This window comes from Nelusetta ayraudi, unplaced genomic scaffold, assembly GCF_046127955.1.
Source record: "Nelusetta ayraudi isolate G7.1 ecotype Tasmania unplaced genomic scaffold, CSIRO-AGI_Nayr_v1 ptg000004l, whole genome shotgun sequence".
Taxonomy (NCBI): domain Eukaryota; kingdom Metazoa; phylum Chordata; class Actinopteri; order Tetraodontiformes; family Monacanthidae; genus Nelusetta; species Nelusetta ayraudi.
Genome location: NW_027466054.1, coordinates 13432908 through 13453067, shown reverse-complemented (window position 1 = coordinate 13453067; position 20160 = coordinate 13432908). Strand labels below are relative to the sequence as shown.

Below are 20160 nucleotides of genomic sequence, written 5' to 3'. Positions count from 1 at the left end.
TTGTTTATGCCGCATTAGGCTATATGTACACATTTGTCTTCATTTACGATTTGTTCACAATTTGCATATTGTGAGCTAATTAAGAAATGTATGAAAAATGTAGACAGGAAAAATATACTTGAGGGAAAAAAGTGATTATCCAATAATGTTGAATATCGAAATGAAGACACAAATTGGAATGAGAATGATATACCCACAAATTCATTCATTGTTTTTACAATAAAACAAAATATGAAATCAAAGACTGAAGAAATGAAAGAAGCGTTTTTGGATGAGAGGTGAAACGCCTTCAAGATCAAGTTCAAGAACAAATTCCGTTGCCACAACGTAACTCTTCTACAATCAGTAAGTCAAAAAGTGTCGTTCAAATCTTGCCGCAGTAGAATTCGCGTGAACTTTTAAAGAAAGTCATGTCGGTCAAGCAAGCCACCACAAGAGGGAGCAAGACACACGCATGCGCAACGTTTTCGAAAGGCGGCCTAGCCTCCTGTTTGATGACCTGGGCCTTCGGTAGACAGGTAACTTTCATCTCCACTAATGTTAGCTTAGCCGTTAGCTCTGCCACTGTGAATGTAGCGAAACTCATCTAACCCCGGAAATAATATTCCCTGTCACTTTTGCCGCCGTGGAAGCTATGAATTGGACTCAGGTCAACCGTGTGATAGTGTGTCTCCTGAGGAACAGAACTTTTTTATATTGGAGTTTGTCAATATTTCTTAACAAATTTTTAAAGCACTCGAGTTAAGTTCCCGTATTGGTCCAAACCAACCTTTTATGCTAGTAGCTTTCAGGAGAAGACTATGGAAGCCTCTTCTTCCTACACATTATGTTAAACCATTTTAAGTCGAGACACAAAACGGGTAAGGCAAGTGCGATTAAATTGTCTCTGACTCCTATGAGCTGCCCAGAAAGGAGGAAATAATGTCCATAAGTGGGTTGTTTTGGTTTGGTTTTTTTAAATAGAATTTCTAGATATATTTTAAATCACAACTGTATTGTCATAGTAGGTTTCCAATTGTTTTGGATGAATGTCAATTCACCAGCGTGCACACCCTTGACACATATCAAATGAGCGGAGAACAGACGCATATTGTGAGACAATAAGAATATCAAGTTTGATTTAATTGCCCCGAAATCATTTGTACCTCATTGAACTGACGTGACCAAAAGCGGCCACAGGGGGGAGATAGAGAAAAGAGAATGCAATGCGTGAGGGAGTGGTTGGGGTGGCGGTGGAGGGAGAACATGTTTCCCGCTGTGAGGGGTGAAAGGAGCCAGAGAGGAGAGAACTCACACACTGATTTGTGACAACAGGCCTGAAGCTGCTCTGTGTCACAAGAACTCACTTGGTTCCTGTTTTTACAGCCTGTATATTTTTATTTTATTTTTATTTTTTTGTCTTAGCAGCACAAAACAGCCACGATCAATGCCCCATAACCCTCTTACCCTCCTCTAATTCGTTTTCTTTTTTACTCAGTGGTTATAATTGACCTGATCTAAAGGATTGTTTTTGTTGTTGGTGATGGTGGTGTTATCTTTTTTTTATTATTATTTATTTTAAAGACAACCATGGGATCAATTTCCTTTTTTTTTTCCTTGGCCTCTACAGGGTTGGAAACCCCAAACGCCTCCCTCCTGTTGCTGGGAAACCACTGTAGTGATTTGTCTGTTGTCAGTGCTCATAATAGACAGTGACAGTGAGATAGAGAGAGAGCGAGACAGAGGGAGAGGGAGTGAGAGACCTTGGCTTGTAGAGAGAAGCAGGAAGAAAGAAGAGAGGAGGGGGTGTTAAGAAAATATTACATGCACGTCTTGTCTCTCTCTCTCGCCCTCCCTCTTTCTCCTCCCTGCACAGTCTTTCTTAAAGAGACACACGTGCATCCAAAGAGAACACAGCACTCCATTAGCGAGCTGCAACTCCTCTCTCTTCTCTCTCTACTGACGTGTTTAAACTGCCTGGAGTGTCATCACTCGGCGTTTAAAGAAATGTAGAATGTGTTTTGGCAGCAGCAAAAAACTGCCGGGTGGAATATTTGATGTGTAATTGATAAAGGGTGCGTGTCAGCGCAGAAGGCTGGTTATTCGCAATGAATCTAAATTGCAGCACATGCCTGTGTGTGTGTGTGTGTGTGTGTGTGTGTGTGTGTCTGCTGTGCACCATGCATCTGCCTGTGGGTCCGTCCATATGTGTGTCTGTGTGAGATTTACTGCCAGGAGCCTTGTGTCTTTGTGCGCTGTGAAATGCAAGCATTTCTTTGTGTGTGTATGTGTGTGTGTGTGTGTGTGTGTGTCTTTTTTTTTTCTCTCTCATGCTCAAAAAATGCCTTTCCCTGCCAAATTCCTTCCTCCTTGATGTGCGAGTAAAACTGTCATGTTAATTTAAAATAATAGGGTTCTGGCCCACAGTATGTTGCTATGAGCACTTTTTGATTTTTGGAAGGAAAAAAGCTGTGATTTACTGACACAGATGTAGTTGGAAGACACAGGGATGTAAAACAAAACAACAACAACATTCTTTGGTTGAAGTTTGCTGATGGACTATTATTTTTTTTGACTTATTATTTTTCCCAGTCAACACATTATTGTATTTTTATGTTATAGTACCACTAGGCCTACAGTCACACTGCATGTCGCAGGAAGAGGGATGTGAAAAATGTTCCTGGTTTTAAACTCATGGCTCTATAAATATCCCTTAAAACTACAAACTACATCACCACTGTGTACTTACATGTGATTTTTTTTTTTAAGTATTATTATTACTCTTGTCGTATGCAACCTTTACATCAAAGTTGGCAAGACGTCCCACTTCTTCAGGTTTCAAACTGCTTCTTTACCTCTTTCAAAAAAAACAATCTTGACAGATTCTGCTGTAAGCAGCTATGACAGACCCTTCTTGAACCTTGATGATTGCAGTACAGGATGATGTGTAACCTTCTTCCTCCGTCTCTCTCTCTCTCTCTCTCTCACCCTCCCACAGAAGAGTGCTGACCCTCCACTGACCCGACGTGGTGTGAAAAACTTCACCAAGGAGTGGCGGAAAAAACACAATGTGTGAGTAACTGCAGGCACTCGTCTGTCCATTTGTTTGTGTCTTTCATACGCACACACACACACACACACACACACACACACACACACACTGAGCAGCCCTGCCTCTCTGTTTGATGACCAGAAACCTTTTCTCTGTCAACATGTTTTGTTTGTAAGCTACAGTTGAAACAACAACTACTTTCCATCGTTCACAAGTTCACATCAGTTTGTACAATACAAATGTTGTGATGCCAGTATTCAAAAGGAGCTGCTACAAGTTTTTAAGCATACATTAAGAAGCAGGTGACAGTTGCTTCACAATACAAACACTCAAGTCACACTTTGTGTTTGGGGAAACAGTCCATGTCCTGCACTTGGAGGAATTCAGGTTGTAGAAATTTTGTGAACGTTGACAAAAACAGAAATGTTTTTAAAACTGTGACAGACAAAACCCATTTATGCTCAAAGACATTAAGATGGCGAGCAGATTAATTTTCTAAAAAGTATGAAATGTTCAGTCATAGCTGTAAGATTTGGTTGCCTACATGTGTCCAGCATGGCTGGAGCTCATTATGGGAAGAAAAAATGCAGTTAAAAAATGCAGTTATTGAGCTCAACACTCATTTTTTGTTTTAATTTTGTACCTTTTGTTTCTGCCTTTGCAGGCAGTCGTTGCAAGTGCTGGTTTGCTGTTGTACTTGTCTTTTAAAAAACAAAAAACATAAAGGAATCTCATTTGACACCAAAAAAATAGTCTTTCTTTGCAAACTACGTCATTTTGATTTGTTGCTCTCGTAATGCGCCGGTCAAAAATAGGACAAGACACACAGGCCTACTAAGCCGAGCGGCTTCTGAGGTGTTCCCAAAGCGGAGCACAAACACCCCCAGAGGAATCCTAAGTATTGTGCGGAACAGCTGTGTTCACCTCCTGCTACCACTCGGCCGCCACACACGTCTGACGAGATGCATTTGTATTGTGTGTTTTGTGTCAGCGGGATCGAACACGATGCTGCTGCTGCTGCTGCTGCTGCTGCTGCTGCTTCACTCACAGATCAGCACACATACTTTAACTTTTCACTCCTCCCTCTTTGACGGCCGTTGCCGCTCTCCCCCTCCATTCCCCGGCTGAACCGTGAGTGCCGAGGCTGTGAGGAAGTCATTGTGCCTGTAAGGTCAGCGAGAGTCAGAGACACACAAAGCCAGGGTCAGAGTCACTGCGGCACTAGGCCGCCCGCACAGCCTCAGGATCCAGAGTCATCAGGCTCAGCGCAGGAGGAGGGACGAGGAGGAGGAGGAGGAGGAGGAGGCGGCAACAGGGGAAATGTATAATTAGATAATTGAAAAAAAAAAAAAAAAAAAGATGTAAGGCCATTTAATAGACTGTATTTAAAGTAGGTCATTTCACAAAACACACATATATACACACACAGTGTTGTAGCAAAAACTTCCCTTTAGAAGAATTTGACCGCAGCCTTGGAATTGAAGTTGGGTTTCACATTTTCAACATTTAAAGCCTGTCACCCCATCTTATTTATTTATTGTATTTAGCCTGGACAATGGCCTCCCTAAGAGATGTGCAGTAGCGCCACACTGTGGAGCTACCTGAACTCAATCAGCAGCCCGTCGATCGGTTGGCTGCCCGCGAAATGGGCCCGTGCTCATCTGTGTTAAATGTTCAGGCACTGAATGGCGAGTGCCGCTAATGCACGCGGCCGCTCATCCCTCCAGCCTTGATCTGCAAGTCCGACATCGTGCAAGCGCTTTGTTTAACGCCCGCACGTTGTATTTTACCGCCCGCCCCCCTCGAAAGCACTAATGCGCTGGTCTGGAGCGCTCTCCAGTCCATAAACACAGGCCAGGCTGGAATAACCACCATCTATTAGCTGACCTGCTGTCACCCGGCCAGGAGACAATCAATACCCTCTGATAATGATGTCATTTACTCACAGCCAAGCACACATAATGACCAGACTACAGGTCTCCTGTTATTACCTCATTTTGAGGGTTTTTGTGTGAGTGCCTGGGAACAGCCCACACACGCACGCACACACACACCCACGCACGCACGCACACACACTAAGTCACGCTGCAGGATTCACTCCAGTTAAATCCTCAAGGTGCTAAAGTGGATTGCTGCTTGTTATTTGACAACAATAATTAGCGAAAATACACATACAATTAAAAGTGCTGTTTGTAAACACAGAGACACACACACACACACACACACACACACAGACTTTTGCAGTAATTAATTCGGCCACTGTCTTTATGAGCATGAAGGGGGTTTTATAAATCCTGTATATTGGTGCATTGTAAACAGTTTAGATATTTACATGTAACAGGCTGAATGTTTTTATTGTATATAAGATATGATTGTTGTCACACTTCATGTGTGGACTAACATAACATAATAACTAATAAGGACAATATTAAGTTGTTCAACTAATGGCGATGTCGTCATTAGTGTATGCCCTCCATCCAGACAATAAAATAATAATCATAAAAAATAAAAATAATTATCATCATCATAATAGTAATAATAATAATAATAATAATAATCCTGCAAATCAGCTGCAGCGAGACCTCAAATACCGTTTTGTTATTTCAAACACATCACATGTCCAAATATCATTTAAATATTCCAAATAAGATAAATAGATGATAAAATAATAAAGTGTCTGCCTTATGACAGCTGGGAGAGGCTCCAGCTGACCCGTGTGACCCTAAGCTCAGGAAGAAGCAGGTATTAAAATTGGATGGATGAATGGATGGAATAATAAAGTGCTAAACTCATTTGATTTGTATTTTATGCATGCACATTGAAACAAAGGTTTGCATAATATATCACTTTTATTTTTTGAAAAAATACAAAGCTTTATAAGGAAAAGAGCCTGGCCGACTGGCGGGGGATCGTATGTGTTGGAAATGCAGGCAGGCAGGCAGGCAGGCAGGCAGGCAGGCAGGTGTGTGTCGTGCTGAGGTGAGGTCTGAGCCTCAGGTTGATGTCTGCTCGATCTGACAAGGAGAAGCACAGAGAGTCGAAGCCCGCCTCCAGCCAACCTACCCTCCAATCCCCCCACCCCCACCACCATCACATCACCTCCAGTGCCCACCTTCCACCCTCACCTCCCAGCATCCTCTCCTCCCCCTCCCGCTCCTCCTCCTCTTTCTCCCCATCTTCCACCTCCAGGATGCGGGTGAAGACAGCCTGGCTGCAGAGAACGTCGGGGGGAATTAGGCGCTAGCAGACAATTTGATTTCTTCGTCTCCTCGGCTTCCCGCTCCTGCACGGAAACACACAGCAGAGACGGGGTGGGGTGGGATCCGGGGGGGTGAGACGCAGGCAGGTTCAAGTTCAGAAGGTTCAAGTTCAGAAGGAGATTGGCGCGGACAGACGGAGGGACTGGAAGAGGCAGGTGGTGGATTTGAGGCACAAGACAGTTTAAGAAGGGTAGCGCAGGTATTAGCACTGAGAGGAAGCTGAGCTGGCTGGGCTGGGCTGGGTGGGGGGTAAAGATTGAGCTTGTCGGCACCAGAGAGACAATGGAGGGCCGTCCTGGCAGCCACTTAGCAGTCCGCCCACACGCTGCTGCCCAACTGGGCAGATTGAAGGCTGTTCGCTCCTGCTAGGGTTTCAATAATGGCTGCTAGTTTCAGTGGGCGGCCAGGTGGGGAGAGGAGAGGAGTGGTGGGGAGAGGAGGGGAGGGGGGAAGAGAGGAGTAGCCCTCTTCCTTGGACCGCCAGGGCTGCGAGTTAGACGCCGCACTCTCCCCTGCCAGGCTCACTGACAGATTTATGAACCCCGGCAAAGGTGAATTATGGCGGGGGAGTGCCGACCTTGTTGCGAACGCCACATCAGCTTGAGTTGTGGGAGTGCTCGGCCACATTATTAGCAACACACGCACTGGGAGTGCGCACGTGCGGCCGGTATCAGAAGTCCTGGCAAGTCCTTCAATTATTTGGAGGTTTTTAGAATGATAGAAACACAAATTTCTTTAGGACAAATGTATCAATTGTTAAGAGTTTTGGATGTAGCTGCGCATTCTGACCTTCTTGACACTTTTGGATGCACTTGTACAACTGCTCGGTGTTTCAGGTCTCATCGCATAACATGAAACCTGAAAGTCAAATATACCAACATACTCAAGTACCATAACATAATGATTGATAGGATATATTGTCAAGTGTCCTAATGTGTAAAGTAAGGCAGGGAAACGCAATGTGAAGGTTGGATGTGCGACCCTGCAGAGTCACGTCAGCCTGGGCTTTTTGAGGAAAAACTGCCCTGCTGACAAACAAAACCAAGAACTAAAATGCACATCATGGTGACATTAATTCCTGTGGACCCCCTCCACTGAACAATTAGCTTGCCGTCTTTGCTCAGTGATTTCATGGCGTCGGGTTTGAAGCTCCTGGCGGGATGTGAACCCTGTCCATGCAGCAGTACCCTGTTCCCTCCGTGCCCTGCGGCCTGCTGACTGGTTCCTCACGCGGCTCCAGTGCCTTATTACAGCTCAGGAGCTGTGGGCTGCCAAGTCCGCAGCCCAACCCACCTCCCCCTTTTCCCCCACGCACCAGATGTGGGTTGCCAGGTCGTGGCGAGCTGGCGCGGCGTGGAGGAGGTCTGAGATGTTGGCCGCGGCCTGGTGGCACGCTGAGCTCAGTTATTATCTCCAGATGACATCAGCATGAGCAGCAGATGCCTTTTTGGCCACGGGGGCCGAACAGAGAGAGAGAGAGGGAGAGTGTGTGGGTGCGTGTGAGCTCCCTCCGTGCGCACGCGTGTCTGTGTGCGTGCGTGCATGCGTGCGTGCGCGGATGGAAGTCTACGTGCTGTTCTCGGCAGGGCCGGGCTATTTATTACCTCCCCACTTATCAGGCCATCTCTCTCACTCAGCTGGGGAAGAAGAGTGTCGGTTTCATTCCGAAGCGACCGTTTTCTCCTCACGATAATGTGATCACACACACACACACACACACACACACACACACACCCGCACACGCACACATATCCAGTAGAACGCACACGCGTGGGGACGAAGCGTTTAATAGCGCTGATCGTTATCTATTTGCTGCGGCGGTGGCACTAACACGCTCGCGTGAGAAATGACATGATAATTAGCTTCATGAATAATTAAGCCGATGCTAATTGATCGTAATGGCGGCGGCGAAAGAATGTCACCGCACGTCACGCTGGAAACAAACAGCGGTGAAGCAAGAGTTTATGTGAATTATCCAGGGGAAGAAGATGCGGTAATGATGGCGAGCATGGTTGTTATGTAGGTCACTGTCTGTGTGTGTGTGTGTGTGTGTGTGTGTGTGTGTGTGTGCGTGCGCGTACATGCATGGGTGTGTGTGCTGCTTTATTTGTTGCCTGTGTTTTCTTTGAGGCGAAGACCAAAGAGCAGGGCCTCAGATTAAACTGACAGCAGCAAATGAAAGCAGACTACCAGCATTAATGGCGCCGCACCTCTGCAGGTTTTATTCTATTTTATTTATCTATTAATTTATTTCCTTTAGGCCTGCAGCTCGTTACAAGCAGTATCCAGTTCTGACTTATTTAGCGGCAGGCGAAAACTGGCATCAGGAAATTATATTCCTAATCAGCCCTGATGGGAAAAGAGCTCCTTTATTACTGTGGGGGTGGGGAGTGGGCGGTGGTGGTGGTGGAGGGGCGGGGGTCTCTCTTTCTGTCCGTCATTCTATGAGGCTAATAATGGCCCCGGCCTGCCTGCCTGCCTGCCTGCTGCATTCATATTAAAGCATTCAACAATCGCACCCCAACACCCATCGCCCCACACACACACACACACACACACACACACACACACACACACACACACTCGCTCTCCCACCACCTCACTCCTCCTCCTCTCCTCCCCTCTTTTGAAATTGAACACTTTTGTTGCTATCCTTTTTATTGCCCAGTAGCCGTGGGTTTCCTTTGAGTGGATAAAAAATATATATACCGAATCCCCCAGAGTTCGTCGGATTCGGCGATCACACCTCATAAAAGCTGCTGTGGGTTTGTGAAGCGGGACTGTTGAACCATCATCTCCGGCACTACTGTGGCAGGTGGACGGTGAGGCACAGCCAACTGCGTTTGGTGCCTTTATTGGCACTGATACCAGCAAAGCTAAAGCTCTAATATGTTTTTCTTCTATATTCAGTTGTGGGTGATTGGAGTCTTTCAAATGTAGATACAAAGAGAACTATATTTCAGTCGTGATGCTGTTAATTTCATCGTCTTTTGTGTATTGTGTTGGTAGCAAATTTGATTTTGACACCAGATTTTTTTTTTTTCTCGATGTCCATCTGAAAAGTCAGATACCAAACGTTATTTTTTTTTGTATATAAAATTAGTACAAAGAAATGCCTTCATCTTAGAAGTCAATCTCACCTCAGGAGGAATCAGATCGCCTTTGTATCGCCGGCTGTATTCATTATCAGAAATTGAACCTGCCAGGTTAGAAATTTGTTCTCAGACCACTAAAGGCCGTCTGAGCCTTTGAGTGGAATCCATTGAAGGACACGCCTGTGAATATTTCTCATTTTTAATACGTGAAACAACCTTGAACCCCGTGCTGACTTAAACTATATTGCTCAGTGAATCATTCGGGCACATCATACTGTGTGTCAATCCTATTATATTACCTGATAAATAAAAGAAACGTTGCCTCATGATGTCCATGGCTAAATTTTTAGCACTGTCTCTCGATTAGTGCATTTACATAGAATTATAAGCGAACATTTCATTTCATTTCTCCTCTCTACTTTCTTCTCACCCCCCTATCCCTCCCTCAGTCCGGTCATGGCCAGAATGTCACCTTCCAGAAAAATATAATAAAATCACTCAAGAGGTGGGGGGGGGGAGGGGAATTGTAAGCGAACATTTGAAATTTTACTTTCAAATTTAAATGAAAAGCTAGTGCTGCATTCCCATTAAGTGATCTGGTGCAATTTTAAATTTGTTATCTATAGTTTAGCTACATCATGGGACAGTGCTAAGTGGCTATTTAAAGAAGCATAGTTAAACAAAATATGCAAAACGACTAAGAGAATATTTCAAAGTATCAAAAATAGCTGTGACATTTTTTGAGTTTTTATTTGTAAATTGTTTTATTTTTTTATGTTACATTGGAACAAACATTAAACAATGAATCCACTAGAGGACACCTCCACCTCTTCTTCGCTGCTGGACAGCTGGCATTCACTTATATCAGATGATGTTACATTGCAGGGAATCACAATCTCTCAATGTACTTTTCTCATCTGGTTCCAACTGTGTGCTGCAGTGCTCAACACTGCCCTCACAGTGTTTGGAGGTGCATGACATGCAGAAGTGGTTGTTTAATGAACATTGAGTTCAGACAGAGGGCTGCTTCTTTCAGCAGTGGGTGCTTGTTGGGCGTCGAGCATAATTGAGCATCCGCGTACAAATGCGCGCACACACACACACACACACACACACACACACACACGCACACACACACGCACACTGCCGTTAGTCTGTGCTTGGTATGCATGGTTGCTCCCTGTAGTAGCAGTGAGTGTGTGTCTGCGCACTGACAGACTAAACAGTTGCTCAAGGTTGCATCACTTGTGTTTTTGTGAGCCTGAACTGTATCATCAGAGCCGATCTTAAATCAAACTGAACTGCTAATTAGAGTCCCGCGATGACTGGTGGGACTCGACCAGAGATAGCCGGTGGTTATCGTTGAAGCGGAGAGGAAACTGAAAGTGTCGCGCCAGTAACAATGCTTTGCTCTTCCCGCTCTTCATTTCAGGCCTTCCCTCGCTTGTTTACTTCTTCCTTCCCTTCCTTTTTATAGCTTGTGCAGAGCTGCAAAATGCAAATGAAATGAAAAATACAGGAGTGTTGTCCAGACTCGGAGAGCCTCCTCCCTGCTTTGCCTCAAGGTAAACATCGCTACTCACAGTACACACACACACACACACAAACACACATACTTAACAGGAATCGAGGTCCAGAGTCGTGCACGGCGGGTGAACCGACATACCAGCAGCTTAAGGAGATAAATTTAGGTTTTCTAGCCGACGGGTGTTGACACACACAAGGGTTGGCATCTGGACATAAAGCAAACATGTCATCCCGACTGATTAACACACACACACACACATATACACGCACTGATCCCCGCCCTGAGCCGGCCCACGCAAAGGCAGAACGAACACCATAGTGGCCACTAAGTGCGCTGTGCTGTGTGATTCCATCTTAATCCTCCACCGCTGCAGAATTGACCGCGTTTGACGAGCGCACGCAACGGCCGCTCGGCCACAGGGCCTTCCGGCCGCCGTTGGCAGGAGGAGGCTTTGATTCTTTGTGTCTTCCCTGGCGAGCGCCCGTCATCCTTTGCGTGCAGGGTTTTGTTCCTACTTTTAGCGGTGAAGCCGACAGCGCGTCAACACGTCTGTGTCAGCCCTGATTTGGTGGGGTTTGAGACGGGGGCAAACAGCAGAGTTGATGTTCGCAGTACCGTTGGGTTGATGGAATAATTTCCTGACGGCTGGAGTTGTGTTGTTGTTAATTTTAGAGCTTTAAAAGGGGAAGTGTGTGAATCCAGGTCACTCCCTTTGCATTCTGTTTCTCTTACTCATTACGGGTTTCTTCTCGTAGCCGCTTGTGAGGCCGTCAGCTCCGCGGCTTGGCCTCTCCAGCCGCAGCCGATGGGGGCCAATTTAATAGGTATTGACTCCAGGTTTTAGCCGCCTTCTCCCGCCACGCTTAAAAGCCCATGTTCCACTGATTAGCTAATTAAAACCTAGAGCGAGGGCTATTGATCCAGAGGAAGGCCAGTCAGGAGGCATCTGTCCCTCAGCCTGAGTAAGCCCACATGTGCACACACACACACATACACACACACACGCGCACTCAGACAGAGAGAGAGAGAGAGAGAGAGGGAGAGCCTTAAAACATTATCGAGGCCTTTTGCACATCACTGGATCCATATATTGGCCCTGGGTAGAAGCCATCACTTCTATTTTGAGAGCGTTCCCTCTTGATTAGAGGCCCAGGAGATATTTCTGGGGTCTGCAGCCAGTATTCGATTTGCCGGCCTGTCAGTAATTGTAGGTGTTTATATTTAGAGCTATCAGACACCCGGTGGAGGCCGACTGCCGGCTTGGATCTGCGCAGGTGAAAGTCAAGCTGTCGCTTGAGCGCAGTGAAGATGCTTCACTTTTACTGCCATATTAACCACCTTACAGCTGATATGGTGGTGTCACAATTGGACTTTTTTTTTTTTTTTTCTACCACGTGGCTCCAGTTGGGTAAATACAGTTCAAACCCCTTGTGGAATGTTTGACAGTGAGTCAGCACAGTGACAAAGGTGAAGTGAGTGTTTTAAGTACGGATCAGTTTCTCTTATAAGATTAATGGATAAACTGCTACCTTTTTTTTTTTTAACTTTGAGCATTTAACTTATTCATATCTTTTCAGATTTCCACACTTTTATTGTAAATTTCTTTCATTTGGTGGTAAATAGAATTTAAAAAAAAAATGAGAGTTCATGGTGAAAATGTTGTATTATTTTTCAATGTTTAGCTGTGATTATTGAGCTCGGTAAAATGGACTTTAGCGCTGTAACTGGATTTTTATGCAGTAACGCATGAATGCAAACGTTTGAATGATAAGAAAAAAAAACGTGACTGTGTGTGTGTGTGTGTGTGTGTGTGTGTGTGTGTGTGTGTGTGTGTGCGTGTGCGTGTGTGTGTGAGATCATTTGGTTGCTAGTAAAACTTTAGTACTGTGTCACTGAGTCATTAGAGGTTGTTTCTTATGTTTTTGAGTCCAGAATATATGATGACATAATGAAAGAAAGCATCCTGCTGTCCGCTCGCCCCTCTCAGGACGGGGAACGAGCCGAAGAGGGGAGGTGAGGACCTGGTCTATCCAACCTGTAGCAGGAAGTCCAGCGTCCTCTTTCATATCCACACGAGACTCGGAACATCTCATCCGGCAGCTCCGCCACCAGTGACAAGTCCGTTAACATGGTGGGGAGGGGAGCGGTCGAAGCCAGGCGCTGCCGCATCCGTTTTGGAAGCAGCCTTTTGATTGGGGGAGAAAAATAAATCCATGCTGGATTGGCCGTGGACAGGTTTTAATGGCTTCCTGTTGTCAAGGGGGGCACAGGAAGTTGATGTGCTTGTGTTGCCATTGATTTGAGTGCGTCGGCATCAATTTAACTTTGTAAGAGCAGCAGTTTAGCCTCGCCGGGCTGCAGGGTCGGAGCAACAGGAAATAGACTTTGACTTTGCAGAGCGAGCGGTGGAGGGGATTGATTGGTACATAAAGCGTGCGTGGGTGTTCTCCCCCCCCCCCCCCCCCTCTCTCTCTCTCTCTCTCGCTCTCCCTCTCTCTCTTACTCAGGGAATACTGAAGTTTTCAAGCAATCAACGGCAAAAATACAAAGAGGTTTTCATAATACATCAGCACAGAATAACACCACATAAGGAAATTTATCTTTTTTTTTACATTTTCTTTTCAAAAAAAAAAAAAAGCTCTCCAGGACGAGCTGATGCTGTAAATGGAGGCATTAAGGCTGCAGAGGACGGAGCGCTCCTCTCCTCCCCGCTCTCTCTCCCCTCTCTGTCCGCAAAATCCATCAAGGGATTTTAAGCAGCTGTTAATTACTTCCCTGTTCCCCCATCGGAGAGAGAGAGGGGGGGAGGGGTGAGTGGGTGAGAAATCAAGAGAGAGAGAGTGAGAGAGAGAGACTTTTAAAGGGGCTGAAGCTCCACTGCGGTGCAAATCCTCTCCGCCGAACAAAAAAACCAAATCATCGTCCCCCCAAACTCCCTCCACCACAACCGCCACAACCACCGCCCCCTCAGACCTCGACAAACCGCACAGACACACACACACGCACACACACACACACAAAGGAAGACGATCCTGTAAATCTGCTGTCTCCGGGGGCTGCTTGAGTGCCACTCCAGGGCTTTTTGGGAGGAGGGCGGGGGCGACCGCAGGAGTGCAGGGATTGGAGGAAAAGTGTAAATATGCCCAAATTGCAGCTGAGATGTAACATTAGGATTGGTAAGCCGCCCCACTCTGGCCCCCTAATCTTCCCCGCCGCTAAATCACGCCCGCTAAATGGGGGGCCTCTATTACGAAGCCAGGAGCCATTTAAGCTGATACGGAAGAGATTACCTGTGCAAGACGAGTGCCGAGCTGCTCGCTGGTTCTGCTGGCTCCGCTCCGCTCTGCTCTGCTCTGCTCTGGCAGGCCGCAGAATAAAGCCTGAGGCCAAATTAGATCCAGGGCCGCCGCTGTGGCGAACGTGCCCGCAGGCTGGAATTACAGGATGTAGTATCGACCGTGTGTGTGTGTGTGTGTGTGTGTGTGTGTGTGTGTGTGTGTGTGTGTGTGTGTGTGTGTGTGTGTGTGTGTGTGTGTCAGAGGGGCACAATGGTTGATCGGAGCGCAAATGGCAGAGATCAGAGCCGGAGCAGCAGCAGCAGCAGCGGAGCAATTTCAGAGAGCGATTGGAGAGGAAAGGAGAGCAGTGGGCTTTCCGGCAGGTGGATCAGTGTCTGCTCTGCTCTGATCAGCTGTTTTAAATGTACCGGCCGGCACCTCACAGCCAGAGGTCACGGTGTGGAGGCTCCCAGCAATGCCAAATATTTGACTTGGCCATTGAAGATTTTCTTGTTGTTTATTAGATGTTGCTGCTTATGAATCAATCTGCCTTAAAGCTTTCAACAGTGTTGAGTCACTGTGGGTCAGTGTCGTCCTTGGCCAGACACACTGGCACCACTGCACTTGCAGCTGATGGACAGTAGGGACTGTATACTTTGTAAAAGAAACTGGAGATTAAGTCGCTTCATAAAGTGTTCCTACCTTGATCGCTCCTTCACTTTTGAACATTAATTTTCCCCTGTCTCTTGTTTTTGTGCAGAACAGCCCAGAAGATGATTGATGATTTTTCTTTTTTTGATTTATTCAGAGCAGATACACAAAATAAAGAGAAGCAGATTTTAGGTGGGGGGGATTAATATGTACAGGGAAACTGTGTACAACAAAAAATGAAAACGGCAAAACTAGTGCTAATACAAAAGTAAGAAAGTAAAAAACACACACAACATTCCACCTTTTACACAAACGCCCTTATCTGGCACCAGTTGTCTGTCATACAGTCACTGTGCTGAGTCGCTGCTTGTAAAAATCCCTGTCTTGGAAATCAAGTGATTTATGAGGTGGTTTACAAAAACAAAAAAAACTGCAGGGGAACTGCTTTTATTTAAGAGAAGAAGTCTGGGATTCTATCCAGAGTCACTGCAAAAAGAAATAAGAAAGAATAATTTATGTGGATGATCTTTTGTTATGTCACTCTGAGTCGATTGACATTTTTGGTTGTATTTGTGTTTGTGTTTTCCTGCCGCGTGTCATCGGATCCAAAACGGGTTGATGCCAGTTCCTCTAGATGTAGGGTTGTTCCTATTTTCTTTGGTGGATTTTCTGTGTGTGTGTGTGTGTGTGTGTGTGTGTGTGTGTGTGTGTGTGTGTGTGTTTAGTACCACAAGTGCGAAATACGGGCATGTTGTATGTCTGGGAGCTCGTGTTAATGCGTGTCTGGTGTTTGTTGCCATAGCAGACGCCCCACAGGGAGCCGATAGCGGCGGAGATGGAAGGAGGACGAGTTGTGTGTGTGTGTGTGTGTGTGTGTGTGTGTGTGTGTGTGTGTGTGTGTGTGTGTGTGTGTGTGTGTGTGTGTGTACTTCAAAGTGGCCTCATTCCACACAGCTGAGCTCAGAGGTGTTCGTTCATCTCCGCTGTCCTGTTTGGGTTTTCTTTATACTCTGTGTGTGTGTGCGCTTCGTCTCTGGCATGTGTATGCGAGTGTGTGAATGATGCATCAGTTGTACAACAACACGTTTGGAGCTCTTTTACCCAGAGTTGTTTTGTCAGGCTTGCATGCATGTGCAGCACAAAAAACAAAAAAAAAATGGACCGTAGCTGTCTTTGTTTACGGCCTTCGCAATTTATACCCCACTGGGGACCAAAGTACACAGAGCTGTGTGTGTGTATGTGTGTGTGTGTGTGTGTGTGTGTGTGTGTGTGTGTGTGTGTGTGTGTGTGTGTGTTTGTTTGTGTGTGTGTGTGTGTGTGTGTGTGTGTCGGAAACCCGTTTCAAGGGTCTCTGACTGCAGCGCGTTTCCTCGCTCGCGCTCCGAGCGGAGCGGGAGAAAGAGAGACAGAGAGAGAGCGAGAGGGAGAGAGCGAGAGGGAGAAGGATGGAGAGCGTCACGGTGACTGATGAGCCGCCTCGTTCCAGCCGCGGACGCAGAGACTTTTTGCTCCTTTGTCTCCACTTTTTCCTCCCCGGGGGAGAAAATGGAAATAGCCCCAACATTGAACCGGGCGCAGTCGATACGGCTCTGCGGGGAAACGGGGGGGCGCTGAGAGAGAGAGACAGAGAGCGAGAGAGAGAGAGAGAGAGAGAGAGAGAGAGAGAGATGGAGTGAGAGAGAGAGAGAGATGGAGAGAGAGTGATGCTCTCTCTGCTGGGTGGGGGGTGGGGTGGGGTTACGGGAGTACGTCAGGTTTGATCTGACCTGAGTGACGGGCGGAGCTGCGACAGCTCGGCCGCCCTCGGCCTCGTCTCCACACTGTCTGCCTCTCTCTCTCTCTCTCTCTCTCTCTCTCTCTCTCTCTCTCTCTCTCTCTCTCTCTCTCCTCTCTCTCTCACTCACACACACACACACACACACACACACACACTTTCTCTCTCTCTCCATCACACGCATAAGCACTCTCTCACACACACACACACACACACACACACACACACGCACTGTCTTTACCAGTCTCTCACCCCCTCTGGGCTGCCATTTTACAGCATATGGCTCTCCCACACGTGCACTCGATCGCTGGTGCACGCTCGTGCGCTCTCAACAGCCTCTGATGCACTCGTGTCTTTGTCCTCCCCTGCTTTTGCTGTGATTAAAAAGAAATGCAGATATGGAAATTGTGGCATTTCAATGGGAATCGAGCCACTCGAGTCCAGAGGTTGTCAACGCGCGCGTGTGTGTGTGTGTGTGTGTGTGTGTGTGTGTGAGAGACCTGTCCGTCACGTGGTCACATGACTTCACCCCCCCAACACACACACACACACCCTGGGTCACTTCCGACCTGTTGGTGCAGAAGAGCACAGCCTTGTTTTAGGCTCCCAGGCTGATGTCACGAAGGGCCGAAGATAACGGCGGCCTCATTCCCGACACAGTGAGATTATTAATGTGGGACCGACACAGTGATGAGACCTAAAGGGGGCTCAGTATCTGGAAGCAACTACTGTGGCGTTTCGACAAACAACATTCCTGTGCTGGCCCCATGTTAGTGAAACACTTTGTTGTGTTAATCTTTATTTTTTGTCTCCAGTGCCACATGTCATGTATTATTGTTATTACTTTTATGAGGATGCGGGAAAAAGACATGCAAGATTAAATGCAGACAAACTCGGGGGAACTAAATTGTACGTTCAAGATGCTTTTCATATGATGGGCTGAAGTTTGAAATAATTAAAGAAGAGAAGCACAAAGAAATCGACTGTACAGAAACCCACACAACCCACACTGGCAACCAGGCGACAGTCAAGGTTACCAATTATTAATATTTGTGTGGTTACTGCAAATTGTTGTTGCAGTTACAATTTATTTCAACTCATCTTTGAACCACATATAATTCAACATCACTTGTATTGCAGAAAATATGTGAACTACAGAATAACAGTTTCCTAAAATGTCAGTTTAATCAATCAATCAATTCAGTGTCCTTCTTGCAACAGCAACGCTTTCCAACTTTTCTGTCGATGACAGTTTGAGGGGTGCTATCAATTTATTGCAGTCAATTGTCAAACACACACAATTGTGGTGTTGGACCTTCTCCACACGGAGGAGTGTGTGTGTTTTTTTCTTTTTAAGATGAAAAGAGAGAAGCTGAGCTGAACTTTGCTTTTATTTTGCAATTGCCAACTAAGCTGTTCAGAGCTCCGGGGACTTACCTGTCTCTCCCACACACACATACACACACGTGGGTACGGTACATACATAATTATTATCTCTCTCTCTCGCTCTCTCTCTCTCTCTAATCAGTGGAAAATCTGCTCTTCGGTCTTTCCTCCTGTAATTACATCCCACACGCAGCATCAAGCAGCAGATTGGGTCCTCGCCGCCCTGCAAAACGACTTTCGAGAGGAGAGGGCGAGCGAGAGAGCGAGAGAGAGTGAGAGAGAGAGAGAGGGAGAAGGAGAGAGAGAGAGATGAGGAGCTGAGCCCCTCTAATGAATTCTGTCTGTCTCTCCGTCCCACCGTCTGTCACTCCCGGTGTGTGTGTGTGTGAGTGTGAGTGTGTGTGTGTGTGTGTGTGTGAGTGTGTGAGTGTGTGTGTGTGTGACAGAATGGGGTTCCTCGGCGGCACCTTGATCAAAAACACACACACTGTGTCGCCGCCACTCACACGCCACCTTTTGTCCCCGCAGACAAAACACCTGATCGGCTGTTTTGCTCGCACACTCTTATTAGCTTTGGCAAAAAAAAAAATACAGTCGAGTGGGGCGAGGGAGGACAGAGGGAGGGTATGCCCCCGAACGTGTGTGTTTGTACGGGTGCGCGTGTGTGTGTGTGTGTGTGGGGGGGGGGGTTTGTGGCCCATTAATTAGCCGTAATTGCGGCTGGTGAAATATGCTGACTAATGCCGCCCTAATGAGCCGCGCGCAGGCCGAAGAGAATATGCCCCCCCCTCCCCCACACACACTCGTGATCAATTGCACCGTGGCCTCTGTGTGTGTGTGTGTGTGTGTGTGTGTGTGTGTGTGTGTGTGTGTGTGTGTGTGTGTGTGTGTTAGTGTATTGATCTGCCTGAGCCGCTAAATGAACACGTGCGTCTCTTTTGTTTCGAGGCTCCCTCCAAAATGCTCCTCGGCTCTTCAGCGCGAAGGTCGCTCTGCACCCGGCTGTGTGTGTGTGCCGTGTGTGTGTGGGGTCGTGTGTATTCGTATTTGGATGCAAATTTCCATCAGCTTTGTTTCTGCCTTTGTTTCATTGCATCAGATGACGCGTCCGCGGGCCCCTTTGTGCTGCGGCGCACAACTTCTGTGTGTTAAACACTCTGATCAGCAGCCATTCTGCCTTTTGTGTTGTTGTTCTGGCGTGTGTGTGTGTGTGTGTGTGTGTGTGTGTGTGTGTGTGTGTGTGTGTGTGTGTGTGTGTGTGCGCATGCACGTGTGTGGGGTGGGGGTCTCCAGCGCTCCTGTGGCGAGATTGCATTGACCGCTGTGTTATTGCTCTTTAATTATCAATTACGGCAGGGCCCCCGTCCCGGACAGAGAGGGGGAGGAGGGGAGGGGTAGGAGAGGGAGGGGGGGGGGGTGTAGGGAAGGGGGAGAGGTGTATGTGGAGGTGATAATGAATACAGAGCTGCCATTAGGACAGTAACCGGTCTGCAGCTGGGGAGGGTGGGGGGTGGGAGGGGTTGCGGCTGGTGTGGTAATGAAACACGGTGGAGCTGAAGACAAAAGAAAAGCCGCCTTCCCTCCTCCTCCTCGCTCGTCTCCATCCCTCCTCTTCTCTTCATCGCCCGTGTATCTGTGTGCGTGTGTGTGTGTGTGTGTGTGTGTGTGTGTGTGTGTGTGTGTGTGTGTGTGTGTGTGGAGGTTTTCTTTTTTTTTTTTTATCTTGCTCACTTTGCAGCCCACACACACATCTGCCAAGTCAACTATGGCACGCACACACACACACCAACAACGTACACACACACACACACACGCGTGTTGAAAAAGGGCGCTCAGCGGGGACGAGGTGCTGGCAGATAAACAGCGTCTGTGTTTACCGAGTGGGTCGTCTTTGAAGCCGGCGGCTAATCCGCCGCAGAGTGCGCCTCCCCTTTCACAGCGTGTCGTTACTCTGGACGCTCCGCATCCTGCCTCCTTTTGCGCCCACAGTTTTTGTTTGTTTGTTTTTTTCGGTGGTGGGGGTGTGGGGGTCTTTTTTGCAGCAGTGTGTAAATGACTGCAGAAAAGCAATTTCTTTTTTTCCTGGATTTTAACAGCGCCTCGTAAATGGAAATCTCTTCATGGGCTTGTTTTTCTCAGACTTGTCTGTGGATTACT

The 20160-nt window shown here is 47.0% G+C and overlaps 1 protein-coding gene across 1 annotated transcript in view; it reads right to left on the bottom strand.

The window, feature by feature from the left end:
- cunh17orf67 (chromosome unknown C17orf67 homolog) overlaps positions 1-20160 on the bottom strand; it is a 291697-nt gene that overhangs the window by 207701 nt on the left and 63836 nt on the right. The gene's annotated exons all lie outside the window — the stretch shown is intronic.